This window comes from Lactuca virosa, chromosome 7 (genome assembly GCF_052849685.1).
Source record: "Lactuca virosa cultivar CGN04683 chromosome 7, Lactuca_virosa_CGN04683_v6, whole genome shotgun sequence".
NCBI lineage: Eukaryota > Viridiplantae > Streptophyta > Magnoliopsida > Asterales > Asteraceae > Lactuca > Lactuca virosa.
Window position 1 is genome coordinate 35,374,626 of NC_136432.1, and position 22,075 is coordinate 35,396,700.

General features: G+C 39.2%; 1 long non-coding RNA gene and 1 other non-coding gene across 8 annotated transcripts; both read right to left on the reverse strand.

The window, feature by feature from the left end:
- Positions 1 to 411: 411 nt before the first annotated feature.
- On the reverse strand, positions 412 to 518 carry LOC145128014 (small nucleolar RNA R71). Its single transcript, XR_013716617.1, has one exon. It is a non-coding gene; the product is annotated as a small nucleolar RNA R71 (small nucleolar RNA).
- Positions 519 to 18,855: 18,337 nt separating this feature from the next.
- On the reverse strand, positions 18,856 to 21,910 carry LOC145123410 (uncharacterized). Of its 7 annotated transcripts, none has more exons than XR_013715126.1 (8): positions 21,277 to 21,910; positions 21,100 to 21,154; positions 20,965 to 21,024; positions 20,550 to 20,725; positions 20,340 to 20,464; positions 20,017 to 20,086; positions 19,568 to 19,908; positions 18,856 to 19,109 (listed from the first exon to the last, which is right to left on the reverse strand). It is a non-coding gene; the product is annotated as an uncharacterized LOC145123410 (long non-coding RNA). The 7 variants fall into 7 exon arrangements; XR_013715128.1 differs by having other exon boundaries at positions 19,568 to 19,915; XR_013715127.1 differs by adding an exon at positions 19,417 to 19,498 and having other exon boundaries at positions 19,568 to 20,086.
- Positions 21,911 to 22,075: the final 165 nt, after the last annotated feature.

A 22,075-nucleotide genomic window follows, 5' to 3' on the forward strand; every position in this document is an offset into this window, starting at 1 on the left:
GATTCCGACGACGAATTAGCTATTCTCATGGCTAACATTGATGAAGTCCCCATGGGGGAATGGAAGAAGAGGATACGCGATGATACTGGACCGGGACTTGTGCAACCCGCAATCCCCGCTACTGCTACTTTTGAGCTCAAGGGTCACATCCTGGCTCTACTTAAGGAGATCCCCTTCACAGGCAAAGACCACGAAGACGCTTACAAACACTTGGACGAAGTCAATGATGTAGCTGATTATTTCAATGTTCCAAATGTGCCTCGGGAAACTCAGCTACTTCGCATGCTTCCGGTTACTTTGAAGGGTGCTGCCAAGGATTGGCTCAAGTCATTGCCCCCAGGATCTATCACTGCATGGGCCCAAATGAAAGAAGAGTTCATTGATCAATTCTGCCCGCCATCCAAGATATCCAAGCTAAAGAAAGCCATAGCTAACTTTGAACAACAAGCTGGAGAATCACTATATGAAGCGTGGGAGTGGTACAAGAGCCTGCTAAGGAATTGCCCACATCATGACCTCAATAGTCAACAAGAAGTCTCCATCTTCTACGATGGAGTAAATGTTACCACTAGGCAATTACTTGACTCACAAGGTCCACTCACGAAGAAGGCACCTCCAGTGATAAAGCAACTAATTGAGGAATTCTCTAAGCATTCTAGAGAATACCACAATCCAAGAAATGATGTGACGAGGGGGGCCACCTATGCAGCTTCAGAAGACTTGTCAGCAGTTATGGCTATGCTAAAAACCATGGATAGGAGGATGGATAAAATGGACCAAACGATACATGCTATTCAGGTGGGTTGCGAAAATTGCAATGGGCCTCACCTTACTAGAGACTGCGATTTGGATGAGAATGGCAACAAAAAGGTGCAAGTTTGTTACTCAAGTGGGGACCGATATGATGAAGATTGGCGTAGACCAAAGAAAGAGTGGCTCCTTTATGACGAGTACAAGAAGGCTAAGGAGGAGAAGTTCAAGCAAAAGGGAAGGGGTTTTTACCAAAAGGAGGAGCCATCACAAGAAAGAAAACCAAGTTTGGAAGAAATGCTTACCAAATTTGTAGCTGCTTCAGAAAAGAGACATAGTGATCATGATGCTGCAATTCAAGAAACAAGGACCATGCTTAGAAACCAGCAAGCATCTATCCACAACATAGAAACGCAGCTAGGGCAACTTGCTTAACAAATAAACCAAAGATCATCGGGCGAACTTCCTAGCAAAACCGAAAACAACCCACGAGGCGCGCACATAAACATAGTCACAACAAGAAGTGGGAAAATAATCACTCCTCTGGCCCCTATTCAGAATGAAGCACCCAAAGAATCACAGAAGGAGGAAACAGAAAATCAAGCAGAAAATCAAAATCTTCAATCTGAAAGCTCTACTCGCCGAGTACAAAATATGGACTCGGCGAGTCCACTGCCAAATCCGAACAATCAGACCCCTTAAAAGTTTTACCAGCCGCCATTGGACAAGTTTGTATTTCCCGCTGATTTCATAATTCTAGACATGGAGGCGGATCCTCAAGTCCCAATCATCCTTGGAAGACCCTTCCTCAACACGGCAAGTGCTATAGTAGACATGAGGGACTCGAAGCTCACTTTGCGGGTAGGAGAAGATTCAGTCACATTTGGGGTTGATTAAGCTATGAAGTATGCACGGAATAGTGACGACACGGCATTCTCAATTGACATGCTTGATGAATTACTGGAGGAATGCATAAGTGAAGATTCCAGCAAGTTCACAATTTTTGATGAAGAATTTGATGCAGAAAAAGACTTAATGGACATCGAGAGGCTGCTGGAAGAAGCTGAGTTTGAAGAATTGGTGCGACAATCTGACACTTCAACTCGCCGAGTAGGGCCGATCTACTCGCCGAGTCCAAGCGAAAAAAAAACAGAATTCGTAAATTCCGCTACCAACTCGCCGAGTCCCTTACCTACACTCGGCGAGTACAACAAACAGAACCCAAAAATTGAGCTCAAAAAGTTACCAGAACATTTGGAGTATGCCTTCCTTGAAGATGGCCATCAAAAGCCAGTCATTATAGCCTCTGACCTTTCCAACTTTGAAAAGGAAGAACTAGTGCAAGTTTTGAAGAAGCGAAAACGGGCCATAGCATGGAGCATTACCGACATCAAGGGAATAAGTCCCTCTTATTGTTCACACAAGATTAACCTGGAAGAAGGAGCAAAGCCGGTTGTGCAGCACCAAAGAAGACTAAACCCAAATATGCAAGAGGTGGTCAAGAAAGAAGTGGTCAAACTTTTAGATGCGGGGATTATATATTCCATTTCTGACAGCCCGTGGGTGAGTCCGGTTCAAGTGGTGCCCAAGAAAGGAGGGATGACGGTCATAACCAACGAAAAGAATGAGCTTATTCCGACACAAACGGTAACCGGTTGGAGAGTGTGCATTGATTATCGAAAACTAAACGATGCCACTCGTAAAGACCATTTTCCCTTACCCTTTATTGAACAAATGTTAGAAAGATTATCGGGCCATAGTTATTATTGCTTCCTAGACGGGTTTTCGGGTTATTTCCAAATACCCATAGACCCATTGGACCAAGAAAAGACCACATTCACTTGCCCAAGTGGGACTTTTGCTTATCGACGCATGCCCTTTGGGCTATGCAATGCACCCGCGACATTTCAAAGGTGCATGACAGCCATATTCCACGACATGGTGGAAAAATTCATGGAAGTCTTTATGGACGATTTTTCTGTTTTTGGATCTTCCTTCCATGATTGTCTCACAAATCTTGACCTAATGCTTGCTAGGTGTGAAAAGACCGACTTAGTCCTTAATTGGGAAAAATGTCACTTTATGGTTAAGGAGGGTATAGTTTTGGGCCACAAGGTTTCCAAATCGGGAATTGAAGTGGATCGGGCAAAGATTGACACCATTGCCAAATTACCTCCACCAACTAATGTGAAGGGTATTAGAAGTTTTCTAGGACACGCGGGTTTTTACCGGCGTTTTATCAAAGATTTTTCTAAAATAACTAGACCTCTAACACAATTACTCCTAAAAGATGCACCATTTAATTTTACTAAAGAGTGTTTAGAGGCATTTGAATTTTTAAAGTAAAAATTGACTAATGCTCCGATCATTGTTGCACCAAATTGGAATTTACCATTTGAAATAATGTGTGATGCTAGTGATTTTGCATTAGGAGCTGTCCTTGGTCAAAGGGTTGATAAGCACTTCCGACCCATATATTATGCTAGCAAGACTTTAAATCCAGCCCAAGAAAACTACACCACCACGGAAAAGGAATTATTAGCTGTGGTGTACGCTTTTGATAAATTCCGCCCTTATTTAGTTTTATCTAAAACAACTGTTTTTACTGACCACTCTGCTATCAAGTATTTGTTTGCCAAACAGGATGCCAAGCCAAGATTGATACGATGGGTTCTACTTCTTCAAGAGTTTGACATAGAGATACGCGACATGACACCCAAGACATGGATGAGCTATTCCCATGTTTAAAGTCATTCAAAGATGGAGCTAAATTGAAGATGATCAGCCTCGCCACTGCTATCCCAGGGGAGTTTGTTCCAATTCCCTCTATACTTTAGTATTTTTTTCTTTATCATGCATAGCATGCAATGGGGGCATTGCATGAAATAAGTGTGGGGTAGGGGGTTGGTTGAACCTTAGCAAATTTAGAATCCTAATATCATAATTTAGGTCTATTTTTAAAAAAAAAAAAAAATTTGTGCACTATTGCATACCAAAAATGTTACTTAGGATTTAATTTAGAAAATTTTGGTAAAAAGTAATTAGGATTCCATGTTAGAATTGTGTGGATGATTGTATGAAGACCCAAATGTTTAGTTGAGCCTATATATGTTATAGTGCATTTGTGGCCCCCTTATTCTAGTGAAATCATGGGACAAAAACACAACCTCGCTTAGCCCGAAGGATGCAATATGTTTAGCATCGTGTACTTGAAATGTATCCAGGAAAATTGTTATCATTAATCAATAAAGGTTGAAGTTGAGTGCCCCTGCTTAAGCATGTAGGTATTGAGTGAAGAAAAAAGTGAGTTACATGAAAAAAAAAGAGAATTACAAAAGAAAAGTTTGAAGAATTTTTGGAGCATCAAAGTCAAATATGAAATTAGAAGATCAAAAATTCCAAGAAATTCAAAAAGTTGAAGATACCAAAAACCAAACAACAAAGTGGTGAATTCAAAGAGATCAAAGATCAAATGCCAAAGAAATGAAGAATTCCAAAGAGCTCCAATGTGGTATCATAAATTATAATTATCTAGATTATGTATGCTTGGGTTACTCAACCAAAAACACCTTGAGGTTAATAGGTCTTCTGAGGATGGATTCGGAGGGATGCATAAAATGAGCATAGTTCGGGGTGAGTGGGCGAATGTTTATGAGGATTGTGAGTATTTAGAGTATGGGGGGTTATTAGGAAAATTTTAGACACGAATGTGTGCGTTGCGGTCTTGGCATAATGGCTGGGTTCGACTTGAGTTGTCCTATGTGATTCTAATGTGTTAAAATTCAGTTTTGCTTGGGGGCAAGCAAAAGTCAAGTGTGGGGTATTTTGATATGTGCATAATTAATCATATTTTTAACATATATTTCTATTCATTTTTGGCTAATTATATGCATAATATGGACAAAAGGTACTTAATAATGCTTATATTGTGTTTTCAGTCCAAAAGACATGCTTGGAAGCAGAAAGGAAAAAGGAGAAGCAATTAGAGACCAAAGAATGAAGAAAAAGGGAAAACTACACACCTACTCGGCGAGTCCACGCATGTACTCGGCGAGTTCATTAGAATGTTCCCGAAAGAAAAGTCAAGATTCCTTACCGAACACGGATTTCACACTAGTACTCGGCGAGTCCACGACCTACTCGCCGAGTAGCCCCTGTTTTGTGATAATTATAAATAGCGGGTCTTAATCCGATGGAAGGACTTCTGGAACCTTTGGAAAGAAGCAAGCTGCGATTGAAGAGCCAGAAGAACCCTAGAGAACAAAGATACAACCTAGAATCCAATTCCGAAGAAGATTTGAGGCACATTCTCATCATTCTACTTAATCTATTGTTTCTCAATTATGGTTAGACAATTAGAATTCGTTTTATTGCTGTTAATTACCTCAATCATGAGCTAAAACTCTTAAACTTCTGTTTGGGGATACAAAATTGATATTATGGTTTGATTAATGGTAGGATTAATTAAATATTGGTGATTTTGTGAATTTTAGCTTGTTAAAGAACCTTGTGTGTGAATGATAACTAATTTTTTGTTAATAGGAAGATAATTAAATAGTATGAACATCTTTTAATTATCAACCCCATATGTTTATGTGACCACTTTATCATATGTCTAGGACTAACGAACGTGAAACTAGAATTAATAAGAAAAAATAGGTAAATTCATGTGTGAGCTTGTTTGATGACCATCAGCAAGAGGTTAACTAAAGGACCAATTTAGTTAGCTATTACAAGTCTAAATTAACCCGAATAAATAATCTAGTGAATTAAATTAAATTAGACAACTGATCACTGTTTGAGTTAGTTTGTTTTCTAAGGATTATCGTAGCGAATGCAAGGCTAATCACTTGAATCGGTAGCCAATAGAAGAATTAATCCATTGCACTATTACCATAATATCAACCATAGGATCAATTGAGTTGAACTAAACAGAAGTCCCTTTTATTATTAAATTCAGTTAAATCTTTGTTTTTCTAGTTCTTAGCCTAAGTAGTATTAGTAAGTTTCTAGTCTTGTAAAACTAGAGAAAACCCATATTTACTATTTAATTTAGATAAAATTAGTCTTTAGTTTTAATTTACCGTTCCCTGAGTTCGACACTCTACTTACCCAACTATACCACTAAAAGACAAGTTCACTGCCTTTGTGTGCTTAATTTATAACTCAAAAGTAGGATTAAAACCAGTGCATTTCACACACATCACACGCTGCTCTGAAACCCACGCCACTGATCACCTTTACGAATAACAGTAACCAAAACTCAGACTATCATTTGAATATCTAAAATACCCCTAGGTCAAACCCTAGTCAAAATCCAGGTCAAAGTTAACCGAGTCAACCGAGTTGACTTAGCCAGTATGCAAGGCATACTCGTCGTGTACGCGGGGGGTACTTCGCAGTTGACCGGGGATCGGAGAGCTGACCATGTACGCGCAACGTACCCCTCGGTACGCCCAGCGTACGCGGCTGCTCACCTCCTCTCTTATTAAGTGCTTAATCATTTAATCACTTACGTCCAAACTTCAGATCTAGACAACAAAAGATGTTCTTAACCATAAAGTTTCCAACTTTTTGGTTTGGCAAGGCTATTAAGACCTTAAATCCATAAACCCTAGTCTCTTAACCCATTACGACCATCTAGCACTTGCATGGAGAGAAACTAATGACCAAAAACCCAACTTTTTGACTTAACACCCCTAAAAGCCTCTGAAAGGACAGCTCAAATGCCTTGGAGTACCTTCTAATCACAAAGACCAAGTTTAGGACCAAAAAGGAAACAAATTTGAGCTAAAACTAGATCCATAAGATTTCTACACCAAGGTTGAAGCTTTTTACCTCCGCAAGGTACACAAGGGGGTCAAGATGTTGGATCCAAAGTCTTGAGTGAAACACCACCACCTCAATGCTCTTCCTTCTACTCTAAAAGCTCAAAATGGCACCAAAAATGGCTCAAGAAGCTTCACAAGGCACGGACACTCTTTAGGGTTTCGAAATAAGGAAGGAGACTGAAGATAAGAAGGTGCATGTGGCCGTAAATGTGTTTAAATAGGGTCTAAACCCTAAAATTTAGGGTTTGCACCTTTGCTGCGTACGCCCGGCGTACCAGCGTACGCTCAGCGTACTAATGTAATCTGGAGTACGCCCTACGTACGAAGGTGTACGCCTCTCGTACTCCAGCTGACTCCGTAATTACGAAATTGCTACCGGGGACTAAACTAGCAATTAAAGCACAACTCAAGGGTTAAAAAGAATACCTGAAAAATAGATGTTACAACTCTCCCCCACTTGAACTAGACTTCGTCCTCGAAGTCTGCTGTCGCGAATAAATCTAGGTAGTGCTCTCGCATCTCCGCCTCAGGCTCCCACGTCCATTTAGATCCTTTCCGATGTTGCCACTGGACCTTGACCAATGACACTTCCTTGTTGTGCAGAGCCTTCATCTTTCGATCTAAAATCGCCACCGGTCTCTCTACATTATTCAGACGATCATCAACCTGAATGTCATCTAGAGGAACAACTGTGGACTCATCGGTCACACACTTCTGAAGCTGAGACATATGGAAGGTGTTATGGATATGGATGAGCTCATCGGGAAAATCCAGCCGGTATGCAACATTGTTCACCGGGTTGAAATCCTGAAAGGTCCAATGAATCTGGGGCCCAGCTTTCCCCGCTTCTGGAATCGGATGACACCTTCAGAAGCACCAAGTCTCCCACCTGAAACTCAAGATCCGAACGTCGCCGATCTACATAACTCTTCTGCTAGCTTTACGCGACCCACAACCTGTCGCCCACCTGTTGAATCAACTCAGTAGTCTTGAGTACAACCTCTGTACTACCCATGACTCGATGCCCGACCTCCCCCCAGCAAACCGGAGTCCTGCACCTTCTTCCATACAACATCTCAAATGGTGGGAGGTAAGTATCCCAACTCGGTCAATACTGGCATGGTAACTATTATTGTAGGAAAACTCGGACAGTGGGAGGTAAGTATTCCAACTCCCTCCAAAATCCAACATACAAGCTCGTAGCATATCGTTGAGCGTCTGAATCGTCCACTCGCTCTGGGCATCGGTCTGAGGGTGGTATGTTGTACTAAAGTGCAACTGAGTACCCAACTCCTCATGCAACTTTATCCAAAATCTGGAGGTGAAACGAACATCCTGGTCTGAAATCACCGATACTTGCACTTCTTGCCGAACTACTACCTCCCGGACATAGATGTCCGCTAACTTATTTGCGGATTTACTCTCGGCAATTGGTATGAAATGCGCACTCTTGGTCAACCTATCAACAATGACCAAGATGGGGTCAAAGCCACGTGCCGTCCTTGGCAATTTTGTGATGAAATCCATGGTAATTTCTTCCCACTTCCACATGAGAATGGGTAAGGGTTGCATCTTGTCATGGGGTCTCTGATGCTCGGCTTTAACTTTCTTGCAAGTCAAGCACTGCTTCACAAACCAAGCTATTTCCCTCTTCATACAGGGCCACCAATAACTCAACCTTAGATCCTTGTACATCTTCGTGGCCCCTAGATGGATAGAAAACTTTGACTTACGCCTCCTCTAAACCCTTCTATCTCACCACACCTGATGCCGGAACCTAGACTCTACCACACTGAGTTAACAACCCTCGGCTGTCTCTGACAAATAAGGGAACCTGTCATTTGATTCAATCGGTCTTCCAGTTTTCCTTTTTCAACCCCTCTACCTGAGCTTTCTTAATCAAATTCATCAAAGGCGAAGTGACAGTCATCCTCAAGCAGGTATCCCATATAGATGAACTCACGGTCTTCCGGCTCAAAGCATCAGCTACCACATTGGCCTTCCCATGGTGGTACAGGATCTCGCAATCATAATCCTTTAGCACATCTAACCATCTCCACTGTCGCATATTTAGATTCGGATGGTCCATCAAATACCTCAAACTATTGTGGTCAGTGTAGATAGTACACCGAACCCCATACAAATAGTGTCTCCAAATCTTGAGGGCAAAAACCACGGCCCCCAACTCCAAATCATGTGTAGGGTAGTTTGCCTTAAGAGGCTTCAGCTTCCTCGAAGCATAAGCAATCACATGACCCCACTACATAAAAACCGCTCCCAAACTCGAAATAGAGGCATCACAATAAACAATGAAATCATCCAAGCCCTCAGGGAGCGCGAGAATCGGGGCCTCACACAATCTCTGCCTCGAAGTCTCAAAAGCCAACTGCTGATCCGGCCCCCTCCGCAAGGTAACATTCTTCTTCGTCAAACGGGTTAAAGGCACTGTGGATAAATATCCGATAATACCCTGTGAGACCTAAGAAACTCCGAATCTCAGATGCGGTCCTCGGAACCTCCCACTGCATGAAGGCCTCGATCTTGGCCGGGTAGACCAATATACCCTTTTGGTTGACGATGTGCCCCAAAAATTGCACCTCGCGCAACCAAAACTCACACTTGGAGAACTTGGAATAAAGTCTCTCCCTCCTCAGGGTCTCCAGTACCTCCCACAAATGATCTTCATGCTACTCCTTGGTCTTGGAATAGACCATAATATCATCGATGAATACAATCACGGACCGATCCAGAATCGGCCTGCTAACTCGGTTCATGAGGTCCATGAACGTTGCTGGTGCATTGGTGAGCCCAAATGGCATCACCATGAACTCGTAATAACCATAGCGAGTTCTGAAGGCTGTCTTCTGTACAACATCATCCCCGAACCTCATTTGATGGTACCTTGATCGCAAATAAATCTTGGAAAACCAAGATGCGCCCTGAAGCTGATCAAACAAGTCGTCAATCCTTGGAAGTGGGTAACGGTTCTTCATCGTTAGCTTATTCAACTCCCAGTAATCGATGCACATTCTGTGTGAACCATCTTTCTTCTTCACAAATAGAATCGGTGCTCCCCACGGAGAGCTGCTCGGATGAATAAAACCCTTGTGTAACAGCTCCTGAAGCTGCGTAGACAACTCCTGCATCTTAGGTGGCGCCAGACGATATGACGTCTTGGCTATCAGAGTTGCACCAGGTACTAGATCAATCTGAAACTCAACCTTCCTCTTGGGAGACACTCCTGGTAAATCCTCAGGAAATACATCAGGAAAATCCCGAACAATAGGCACCCCACTCAAACCCCCCTTGTCCCCAACTCGAGTGTCTGCAACATAAACTATAAACCCAGAACAAACCTGTTGCAAATATCTCCTGGCCCTCGCAGCTCAACAGAGAGCTGGCCCATATGAAGTTCCCTCTCTATGAGTAAGTAGTTCTCCCCCACTTGGGGATCGAACCCTCACCAACTGCCGCTTGCAATCAATTATGGCCCCATTGGGCCTAGCCAATCCATCCCTATGATAACCTCCGATCCTCTCAAGGGAATCAATACCAAATCGATAGAGAATCTCTCACTAAATAGATTCAAGAAACACCCATGGAAAACCCTCGAACCACTCACAAACACGGTCATATGCAATCTCAACTTCTAGTGGGAATCCAAAGTCCCGGGAGCATCGCAAAACTTCTTGATGAGTGCAAGAGATTCAAATGATCGGGTAACCCCCAAATCAAACAGAACATGAGCGGTCAAACCATTGACCAAAAAAGGTCCCTATACAGAATCAACATAAAATGAGCAGGAAATAAAGAAAACAACAAAAGATGGAGATAAGACACATATCTGTAACCACATTTGGTGCTGCACGGGCCTCATCGGTAGTCAGCTGAAAATCCCTACTCTTCGCCATAGGGCCTCCGCTTTGCCATGGCGTCCATTAGTAATCCTCAATGTGGCTGGTGCAGGCGCCACCACAGCTCCCCCTGACAATCTCGGGCGATTAGCCTTTTTATGGCCAGTCTGATTACAATGGAAGCAAATCAATGAGCTTCGGGGGAAATCCCTACTACCGTGACCAGTCTGCCCACACCTGTAACAACCCGAATACGCTAACTGACACATCCCACTATGCTGCTTGCCACACTTGCTGCAGCGACCTTGGTCCTGCTGGCCCCTAGAATGCGAATCAGAAACCTTGGGCTTCTTGGTCTGGCCCACAACAATATGCACCTGCTCCGGATTGCGCTTCTTCCGAAGCTCCAACTCAATCTATTGCTTACGGGCCCTCTCAATCATATCATTCAAGGTCTTGCATCCCGAAAAGCTCACAAACTCCCTCATCTCATCTCTCAACATGTCATGATATCTTGTCTTCTTCATCTCCTCATCCATAGCGTACTGTGGAACCAACAGAGCCCTCTTTCGGTATTTGGCGATGATCTCCGCCATAGTCTCGGTAGTCTGGCGAAGGTCCAGGAACTTCGTCGCCAGCTGCTGCACCTCGATAGTCGGTGCAAACTTATAACGCGCGCAGATTCAGGCTGATCAATTTAGAGACAATAAGCGTTAAAAATGACTTTTTGATAAAAGATTATTTAGAATAAATAATCTTAACCAAAGTATAGTATATGTCACAAAGATTCCGTACATATAGATAACGCTGAAATCCGACTTAAAATGAAGAAGTTATGACCCGTCGAAGTTTTACGACAAAACCGGCACGACTCTGCGTAACGTAAAAAGTGAATTTTTGATAAGCTACTTTTTAGCCTTATTGATCTAAAAGAAATTCGTAGTATGCATTAAACCAAGAACATACATCAAATGAACGTCCAAATCTGACTTCGTTTGAGGAAGATATGATTTTTCTAAGATTTAGCATAGCAGTGCACAACCCGGAAATTGAAATTTAAATCGATAGATTTTTAGCCAACACAACCTAAACGAGAATTGAAAATATCATTAATAGGAGCTCAACAATATAAAGACAGTCGAAAACGGACGTCGGATGACAAAGTTATGAATTTTTAACGGACTTTAACTGTCTAAGCCTGTTAAAATATAACTTTAAAAATAAAGTCAAAATTAGCCGACGGAGTCTAAACGAAAGTTATAGATCTCGTTGATACCTACGCATGGATATAAAGAACGTCAAAAACGGAGCTCGTATGCGAAAGTTACCGATCTTAGAAGATAATTAGTTTTTGGAGTAACCAGCGAGTGACATGTGGCGCGATCTGAGCCACTACTTCTTCCCCTTGGTTTCGCACCAGATGGCGACACCTGGCATAGCAACACGTTGTGTGGAGCCAGTAACACGTAGTGTTGGTCAGTTTTCCAGCCTACAAATAGAGGCGCAAATCACCTCATTTCTCACACCATTCTAACTCATTCTCTCTCAAACACCCCTAAATCCTCAAGGCTTTTCCCTAGCACCTCCTAGGTGTTAGAAGTGAGTCTCGAAGCACCGGAAATCCTCGAGAAGAAGAGCTTTCAGTTCAGAAGGTTTGCCCGCGCAGAGCTCAGTTCCTCGCTAAACCCCCTTGTAAGTGAGTTATGCTTACCATACTTTAAGTATAACTTATGTTTAAGTTCATTATCGTTATTATGAACCTATAAACAAGATTTATTAGTGATTCAAAGTCATTATACTGATTGATCTACTTATGGGGATGATGTCTAGGTTGTGATTTAGTAAGTTGTTTAAAGTGGGCTTTGCAAACAGTATACTTCGTATACCAAACGGACCCTACCTCTGATATGATCCCACCTGGTTGTTCCTTACTTGATAGATCATGAAAGTAGACTTTGAGTTAATGATAAATATAGACTAATAATTAGTCGCAATAAATACTTGACTAAAATCTAGTGATAATAATACTAGGTTTCGTCAAAGGAAAAGACGATTGTTAGAAGCGAAGCGCTGCCCGAATTTCGAGTCGTCACTTTAACAAATGAGTGCATAGTTACTTTCATCTTACACATAGATATGAAGTATTTAATATCAACTACATGATATGTGTGCATATTATCTGTGTTCTTGATATCTATGTTGGATGAACGATTTATACATGTTTTATTTGATTTAAACTGTATATGTATTTTTATACCTATAAATATATTGGGTAAAGATAGGTAAATGAAAGATGATGTAAAAAGATGAGAGATGAAAGATGATATAGATGATGAGAAGCCTTGACCTTAATGATGATGTCATCTAGCAGAGTATAGATGACAACCACAGACTATTCTAGACAGTCCAGTAGAACGCTAGCAGGCTCACAACCTGTATGTGTTTGTGAACGAAGTGTTCATCAGATGTACTCTAAAAACACTCTCAACTATGGACTTAGTGCCTTACGAATGATATTTAATTCTTTATGTTGATGACATTATCACTACTTATTTTATTGCCTCACTTAAACGAGTCATTTCTTGAATCAAATATGAGTTCTCTATGTCCGACTTAGGATATATTTCCTTCTTAATTCATCGGTGTTCCTACATCCTCTAGTTTGTTATTCTCTCAGTTCTCCTTTTCTAGAGGGATGCTTGCTTATGCCAATATAGACACATGTAACCCCTACAACATCCTTACATACTCCAATCCTAAGCTCTCATATGAAGGAAAGCCAATCTTTCATCCAACCTTATATTAGAGCCTTATCGAGGATTTTCAATATCTAACCTTTACATGCCCTGATATTTATTATGTGGCTCAACAAGTATGCATCTACATGAATGGCCCTAACGAACCCCACTTTCTTGCTCTAAAGCACATATTTTGCTATCTTCAAGATACTCTTATGCATAACCTTCAAATTTGTCTGCCTCATACTGGTTATTTAGTTTCTTACTCTGATGTCGACTGGGTTGGTAGTCCTTGAACACGCTACTCCACTTATGGATTTTGTGTCTACCTTGGTGACAACCTTATCTTGTGCACATCTAATCGCCAACATGTCGTTTCTCGGTCTAGATTTGAAGTTGGATACCAAGGGTTGGCAAATGTGGTGAATGAATTTGCCTGGATTCGAAATCTCCTCCTCAAATTATGTTGTCCTTTATCATGCGCTACAATTATTTTGTGATAATATGAGTGTCATGTATTTAGCTTCCAACCTAATGCAACACCAAAGAACCAAACATATGGAAAGCGATTTATATTTATCTAGGAAAAGTGTTGCTATTGGTTATTGTAACACCCGTAGATCCGGGCTAATCAATTTAGAGATAATAGGGGTCGAAAACGACTTTTCGACAAAATATTATTTAGAATAAATAATCTTAACCAAGTTTTAGAATATGTCTCAAGGTTTCCGTACATATAAAGAACGCCAAAATCCGAGTTATAACGAAGAAGTTATGACCCGTCGAAGTTTTACAGCAAAACCGGCACGGCACCGGGAGACGTAAATAGTGAATTTACGATAGAGAGACTTTTAGCCTTAGAGATCTAAACAAAAGTCGTAGAAAACTTTAAACCGAGAGCGTCCATAAAACGAACGCCCAAATCTGACTTCGTATGAGGAAGTTATGATTTTTCGAAGTTTCGGCTTAGCAGTGTACCACCCGAAGTTCGAATATTAGATCGAGCGGTTTTTAGCCGACACAACCTAAACGAGAATCGAAGATCTCGTTAATAGTAGCATAACAATAAAAAGACAGACGAAAATGGACGTCGGATGAAGAAGTTATGAATTTTTAACGGACCAATCCTGTCCCGGTCTGTTAAAAATACAAATTTAAAATAAAGTCAAAATTAGCCGACGGAATCAAAACGAAAGTTGTAGAGTACGGTCCCGCCTACGCGTGGATATAAAAAACGTCAAAAACAGAGGTCGTATGCCAAAGTTATGAATTTTAGAAGACGGGATGGCAATTTACGAGCTGGTCCGAGGAACGCCCCGCGTAGAAGGATGGAACGCCTCGCGTTCGGATACACGGACCGGAGATGACCACGTAGACCCAGCAGACTTCGGACGTGTGGCAGTATGAATGCACAACGTAGACCAGGAGCGCCCTGCATACGAGGAACGCGCTGCATACCCTCGCAGGAACGCCCTGCGTACCCAAGGAGCTCGGCCTATAAAAGGCATGCGAAGGCAGCCACTTTCTTCACTCATTTCCCACTTCTCTCTCTCACTACTTTCTCTCTCTAAGCCCCCAAACCACCCCTAAACCCTAGATAAAACCCCTAGCACCCAAAGGATGCCCCGAGGCTCCCGGAGTCCCGAGAAAAAGGGTCTTTCGGTTCGGAAACGCTGCTCCGAGCAAAGCCCAGTTTTTAATAAAATCCGCTGTAAGTGAGCTACGCCTATGCAATTTTTAATATAGCTTTTAAATAATTATAGTAATGTTATTAGGTCCTTAAAATAATTATTTGGGCTATTATTATGAATTAGATTGAGTGTTATTTAACGCTTATATAATAATAATAATAATAACTAGGCTATTAATTAGTCGCGGTTAACGTTAGACTAAATCCTAGTGGTATTGATACTAGGTTTTGTCGAGGGAAATTGTTTTAAGAAGTAACGAAGCGCTGTTCGAGTGCAGAGTCACCACCTTCCAGGTGAGTGCATAGTCCCTTTCATCTTACACATAGATATGAAGTATATTATATAAACTACGTGCTATGTGTGCATATTATCTGTATACTTGCTATCTATGCTGGATGAACGATTTTATACAAGTTTTATATGATTTAAACTGTATATGTATTTTATATCTACAAATATGTTGGGTGAAACATGGGTAGATGAATGATGAGGGATGAAAGATGATGTGAATGAACATTGGCAGCTATAGTCTTAGTGCCTAAATAATATCGGCAGTTATGGACTTAGTACCTGATAGATAAACGTTGGTAGCTATGGACTTAGTACCTGATGGATAAACGTTGGTAGCTATGGACTTAGTACCTGATAAACGTTGGTAGCTATGGACTTAGTACCTATTAGATGAACACTGGTAGCTATGGATTTAGTACCCGATGAATGAACTTTAGCAGCTATGGATTTAGTGCTTTACGAACGAGCATTGGCAGCTATGGACTTAGGTGCTGTTTGTTTTTTCGAAGCGAAAATGTCTGAAGTCTGCGGACCACCTCTGCAACCCTCTGTAGCAGAAGAGGTGGAACAAACGGCTGCAACATTTAAAAAAAATTGTTTGTTTTTTAACGTCTGCAGACTGCTGCAGTAAGTTAAAGTAAGACGTGAAGAGGTTTGAAGCAGTTGGTTTAGTGCTGCGCCACGCAGCACACGCGCAACAGTTTTTAAGTCAGAAGTCTTCTGAAAAACAAACAGCTGCGAAGGGTCAAGTGCTGCGCGTGTGCTGCGCGACGCAGCAATAAGAGGCCAGGAGAGGTTTTTTAGAAAAAACAAACAGCACCTTAGTGCCTGTCTTATAACCCTAAGAGGCAAGGGACTTCGGAATGAACGAATAGATGACTCTTAGGGTAGACCCTTGAGAGTAAGGAAGATAATGGGGATGGGTAAATGGGGTTGATTGTTTGTTGTTTAAACATAATAATTATATTATTGTGGGTTGAAAACCCTATGTACTCACCAGGTTTCCCAACCTGACCCACTCAAGCTTATTTGTATCACAGGTGTCCATACGAAGCTACTTTACACTGAGAGATTTAAAAGAGATGTAGATCACTAGTGTAAATAAATGTAAGTTCTGTTTATGCTTATGTTTCTGTATTGACGATGACATCCCAATGTTTTGAAAATGAATAAAAATACATTTCCTCGGAAATGCTTTGATAACCTATTTATCATGTTTTCTGGGAACAAATTCCGCAACATTTTTATTAAAAGAGGTACTCTGATTTTTATAAAGCATAAACAAAATCGGTCTTTTCTGGCCGTGAAAATGGGGATGTCACAGGTTCATATGTTACACATGACATCTACTCTTCAGTTTGTAGATATATTTATAAAAGAATTACCTATACAACTATCAATAGATTTGTTAGGTAACATGAACGCTTGTGCAGTCGATTATCCAAGTAAGGGGGAATGTTAAATAGTGTATATTATAGTTTATTCATCAATTCACATAATAGGGTTATTTATGTAACATCTATATGTATTTATAAGCTAATGCAATACTAACTATTTTCCACATTATCAAAAAGTTTCAAATTGTGACCCCTTCAAACAAATTTATAATAAAACTCAACTCATGTTATACGATTAAAAAAATTAGAATAACATGTTTTAATAATATTTATATTATGATTACCTGATGTTTTCAAACACTTTCCGAAATCTGTAATTCGTCCATTTTGTCCGGGGTACACGAATTTAGAAGTGGGATAATCCAAGAATGAACCAATTGTCTAATTTAGATTGTAAAACACATAATACTTTGTTAATGTATTCTTGAAAGATAGGTCAAATCTTAATAACCAGATGTTGAGAATATATTATGTAACTTGTTTTCTGGAACATGAAGCATGTTCTTATACAAGAGGGAAAAGTAGTTATTGGCTCTGAATCTTGGACCCCGCTAAGGGCGCTCCCCCTGCCAGGTGTGCAACCCCTTGGAACCCTGCACCCAGTGGAGTTGCCCCCGAAACCTTGTATTCCCGAGTTCACATCTATCTCGGTCGACATATCTCATTATTAATAATAATTACACAAAAATATGTTGATAACACTAAAATCACAAACAACATATATCCCCTCTAGCACAACTTATAGAGGCGGCTTATTCCGAACAATGTTTTGTGAATCATATATTTTGGAGGCCGGCACAAGCACGTTTTTTGTTGTGTAAAATAATACTTCTAGGCGACAAATGTCGTCTATATAGGATCCGTTTCTATATAGTGATTTTTTCTTGTTAAATAATTAGATATAAAAAATATGATTAGAAAATATTAGATTAATCTATTTTGGGGTTTTTAGAACGTGTTATACACACACATTTTTTATATTACTCCTAAATCTAAACATTTTGTCCACAACGAAAACCTTCAACATTTGTCTGATGACACATATCCATCAACTTTTGATAGTGGTAGGTCAAGAACCTGAAAATAAAATAAAATAAAATAAATTTGTTTCATGTTTTATAAATATTAGCTATAGATTACATATACTATATTAAAGCCATACAGGCCTATACCTATTATATGGTACGTCGTGTTCGAGTTTGGACCAATAATAAATTAAAATAGTGATTTTTTTTTTAAAATTCAGATCGGAAATATACAATTATTCTTTTTTATATATTCAAACCAATATAATTTGCAAACCATATGAACCAACTTCGATTGAACATTCACTCATCACTATAAAAAATAGTCCCAGCTCCCAACATCCAACACCCAGTACCATTAACTCCATCCACTCAAGTGAGACCCCATCAGAAACTTCTTTAGATAATGGATTATGTTTTTTTTTGTTTTTTATTATTATCATTATTAGCATTTTATATATATATATATATATATATATATATATATATATATATATATATATATATATATATATATATATATATATATAAAAGCACATGGAAAGTTTCAACAGTAAACTTTCCATGTTTTTAATTTTAACACTATGTTTTTACTTTTTCTTAATTTTGCCACTAAAGTTTCAACAAACTTTTCCTTTTTATAATTTTGCCCCTTTATTTTTACTTCTTCATATTTTTGCCACTAAACATTCACTTTTACTTCTTTAAAACCTTTTTTCTTTATTCTTTTATAATTTTACCACTTTATTTTTACTTTTTTATAATTTTGCCACTAAAGTTTCAACAAACTGTTCCTCTTTATAGTTTTGGTACTTTATTTTTTACTAATTTTGCCACTAAAGTTTCAACAAACTTTTCATCTTTATAATTTTGGCACTTTATTTTTACTTTTTTATATTTTTATCACTAAACTTTCACTCGTGCAACGCACGAGCCTTTTCCTAGTTGTTATTAAAAGGATGCTTCACACCTCTTATTCATCTTCATCCATGATTATTTGATAATTTACTCCCATGCAATTACTATGCAAACTTAAATTACAATCAATACGATGGTGGACCATTTAGTATGTTTTTATGTATATTAAATACTTACATTTTTAATATCAACTAGAAAAGGATCCCGGGCTTCGCCGGGGTTAGATAAGAATTTGAAAAATGTTTTATTTACAACCCAAAGCATTTAATTTGAGAAAATAAGGTAAGCTATACTTCCATTTTCCTCGATGTCTCTGTAAAATGCAAAAAATGTCGTTGCACTTTCTAAAAAAGAATTAAATAGAAAGAAATAAAAAAGGCAAATTTACATAAATATGAAAATTAAATAGTATGTTGCTATAAAAGTAATAGTTGTAAACAATAATAGTATGTTATAATACACAATATAACAAAGTCTATACTATTAGCTGAAGATTTGAGGGACCAACAGTCTGACGTACATTGCTCCCGATAAGGACCTGGTAATCCACCATTGGACATCCAAATGATCAAAAAACCAAAATCCTTGATAACTTTGTTCTCACAATTCAACTTCTGCAAAAACATATATAATGTTATAATGATAACAGGATGGTAATCGATCTGGAAACATATATGATAATTATGCTTTAACTTTCCATATTAGCTATGAAACTGGTTGGTGGGAATCATAATACTTTGTAGTTTTGTTGATTGCTAACAAAGGCATACTCAATTAAAAATTAGAAATAGATTACTTGGAATTAATTAGATAAAATATAAAATATGTAGACGTTAAATCTAAAGGACAAATGATTTTGGGAAGACATGAGGATCAATGACTTTCATAAATGAATGGGTTAGAGAATCAAGAAAATATTACTTATAATATGAAGCACAAGCTTGCAGTGAGACTTAGTGATGCTAATTACTTTACGAAACATATGTGCAGGTACCACGTGCACCTGAAATTAGTTTTTTTGGAGTATAAGGGGTAAAATGGTCATTATTACTTTATTCAAAAGCGAATGTACCTTGTCCATGAGTAGCAAACCCCATTCTCTGTTTCTTATTTCTTAAATGTTTTTTGCAGAGTCTTGGGATCTTTTACCACCAAAAGCAACCATGTTGTATGTGGTGACAACAACTCCTCCAGCATTTCCACAAAACCTTTCTTTACTATCAGATGTAAAGCGACATATATGTTCATCACGAATGTTTGACCATAAATTGAATTACAAAGCCCATTGGTCAACAGAAACAACATTTGTAGTTAAACAGAGACAGCTTTGTTTAATCCTGTAGGCTGAAGAAACCCCCACTAAAGACTTTCCAGCACCAGAAGGTAACACAATGATCCCAGACCTTGCTCTTCCTGCAGCCTCAACAAATGTTTAAAAAAAAAAAAAAAACTCTCTCAACAAATATAAATATTAACAAATTTTTCTAATCAGTCTCTAATGACCATTTCCAAACATCTTACTAAGACTTTTCTCTTGATAAGGTCGTGGTTGTGCATGAGGCTTTAATTCCATCTCAACATCCAGATTTATCTGCGCAATTTGCTTATTATGAGTAATTATCAATTTTGTAGAAAAGACTATGGGGTTGTTTGTTTCTTTTTCACAGCTAGCTATACATGACTGTTTCTTTTTTACTTAATCCGGAAAGAACGCCTTAATGGGTTAAGTCAAAAAGCTTATGAAACCAACCGTCTACAATTCACACTTCGACCTTTTTTTTAAGTGATCGATATAAATAAGATGCACTTCATCAAAAACGGATACCACATATCATATACTATACCTGAGCAGGGTCAATTTCAAATGAATGAGCTTCTTTTTCTTCAGCTGCAACTGTCAACTGTGCTTCTGTTAGCAGTTCCTCATGTCTACCTTCAACTTCACCTACTGATCAACTAAATCGTCACCCTGAATGTGAGAGAATATACATAATGATCAAGATCAATCCCTCATATAAAACAACATAAAAAATAGGAATAATAATAATAATAACCAGATGTCAGACGTCTGGCCTATTTGCCTTAACTGGTGGGTATAGATTTTATACAAACCATGTGGTATGACAAATTTATTGATTGCTTGTGAAGAATTCCAACGGTCCAAATCATGTAAATGTCTTTGTATGGTAAAATTCCAAGAGTGATTAGACTTGTGAAAGTCCTCATCCACCTAATAAGACATTCAATACAAAAAATACAGATTAAGAGGCTCATAACTCACTGATATTCTACAGCTCAAGTGAGAATGTAAAAAATGGTTAAAGAACATCATGTGTAGACAAATCTCACATTCCACTTTATTATACTAAACAAACGTACAAAAAAGAAGTAATACGTATGTATTTTATCACAAAACGGCGGATTTTACAGTGAAATATTAAACAAATGCTTCAGAAAGGGGAATTATACCTCACAAACCAATCGATGGTTCAGAATCCGTATAAACATGATGTGAGAAGTTGATTTTACCTGCAAATCGAATATATTTCATTACATGAAAAACAAAATACCTCTTAGGGTTAGAAAAAAAACGCAGAAATTAACCATGTGCATCTTATTTGGGGCATTCCATCGACCTCTCAGACATCGAATCGATTTCCTAATATCAGAAAAAATAAAGTCTTAAACTTATAAACTCGAAATCTATATTAGAAAAAAAATATCAGACATCGACTTCATCGGATTTCCGATTTTACCAGTAAAAGCGAGAAGTTCAAGTACCTCAATGCCCGGAGCTGGAGCAATAGAGATGGAGGTCGGCATCTCTACTTCTATGGCGGCAGCGGGAGAGCTGTTGGCAATAGATAGATAAAAGGAATACAGTGAGAGAGAGAGAGAGAGGGAGAGAGATAGAGAGTAACATTCTGTGCAGGTCCGGTGTTGAAGAAGCAACTCATTTTGGTTGCACGCAGGAAAAATCAAGTTTTGCTTTCCCCTAAAACCATCTCAATGACATATGTAATTAGGGTTCGACGAAGCAGGGTCATAAAGTGGTAGTGGTGACATATCAATCAGACGACGGTTTTTTAGAGAGAAACATCGACGGAGATGGTGAGGCTGAAGGAGCAGTAACAGACGGCGAAGGGGATATGGATTACAGATATTACCAATCGAAGCATCGACAAAGCGTTGAAAAGAACACCTGGATGGGGAATGGCTCTTCAATGGACACAAAATAGATGGAGGCGGTAGATTGCTAACAGTTGATAAGAGAGGCGGTAGGAAGAATCTGGAGGCGGCGACCATAAGACGATGAAGACAAATCGAAAACGGAAGAAAAGCATTCGCGGAGGGAACGGTGATGGGTGGAGACGAAACAGAAGAGAGAAGGTGGAGAAGACCAAAATCAGAACACGTAGACATTTTAGGCGGTGGATCGGTGAGATTAAACCAACACAGGTATACTAACTAACCAAGGAACAGTACCTGTGGTCAGGTACTGTAGCTAAGGAACGATAACTTTAATATATATATATATATATATATATATATATATATATATATATATATATATATATAT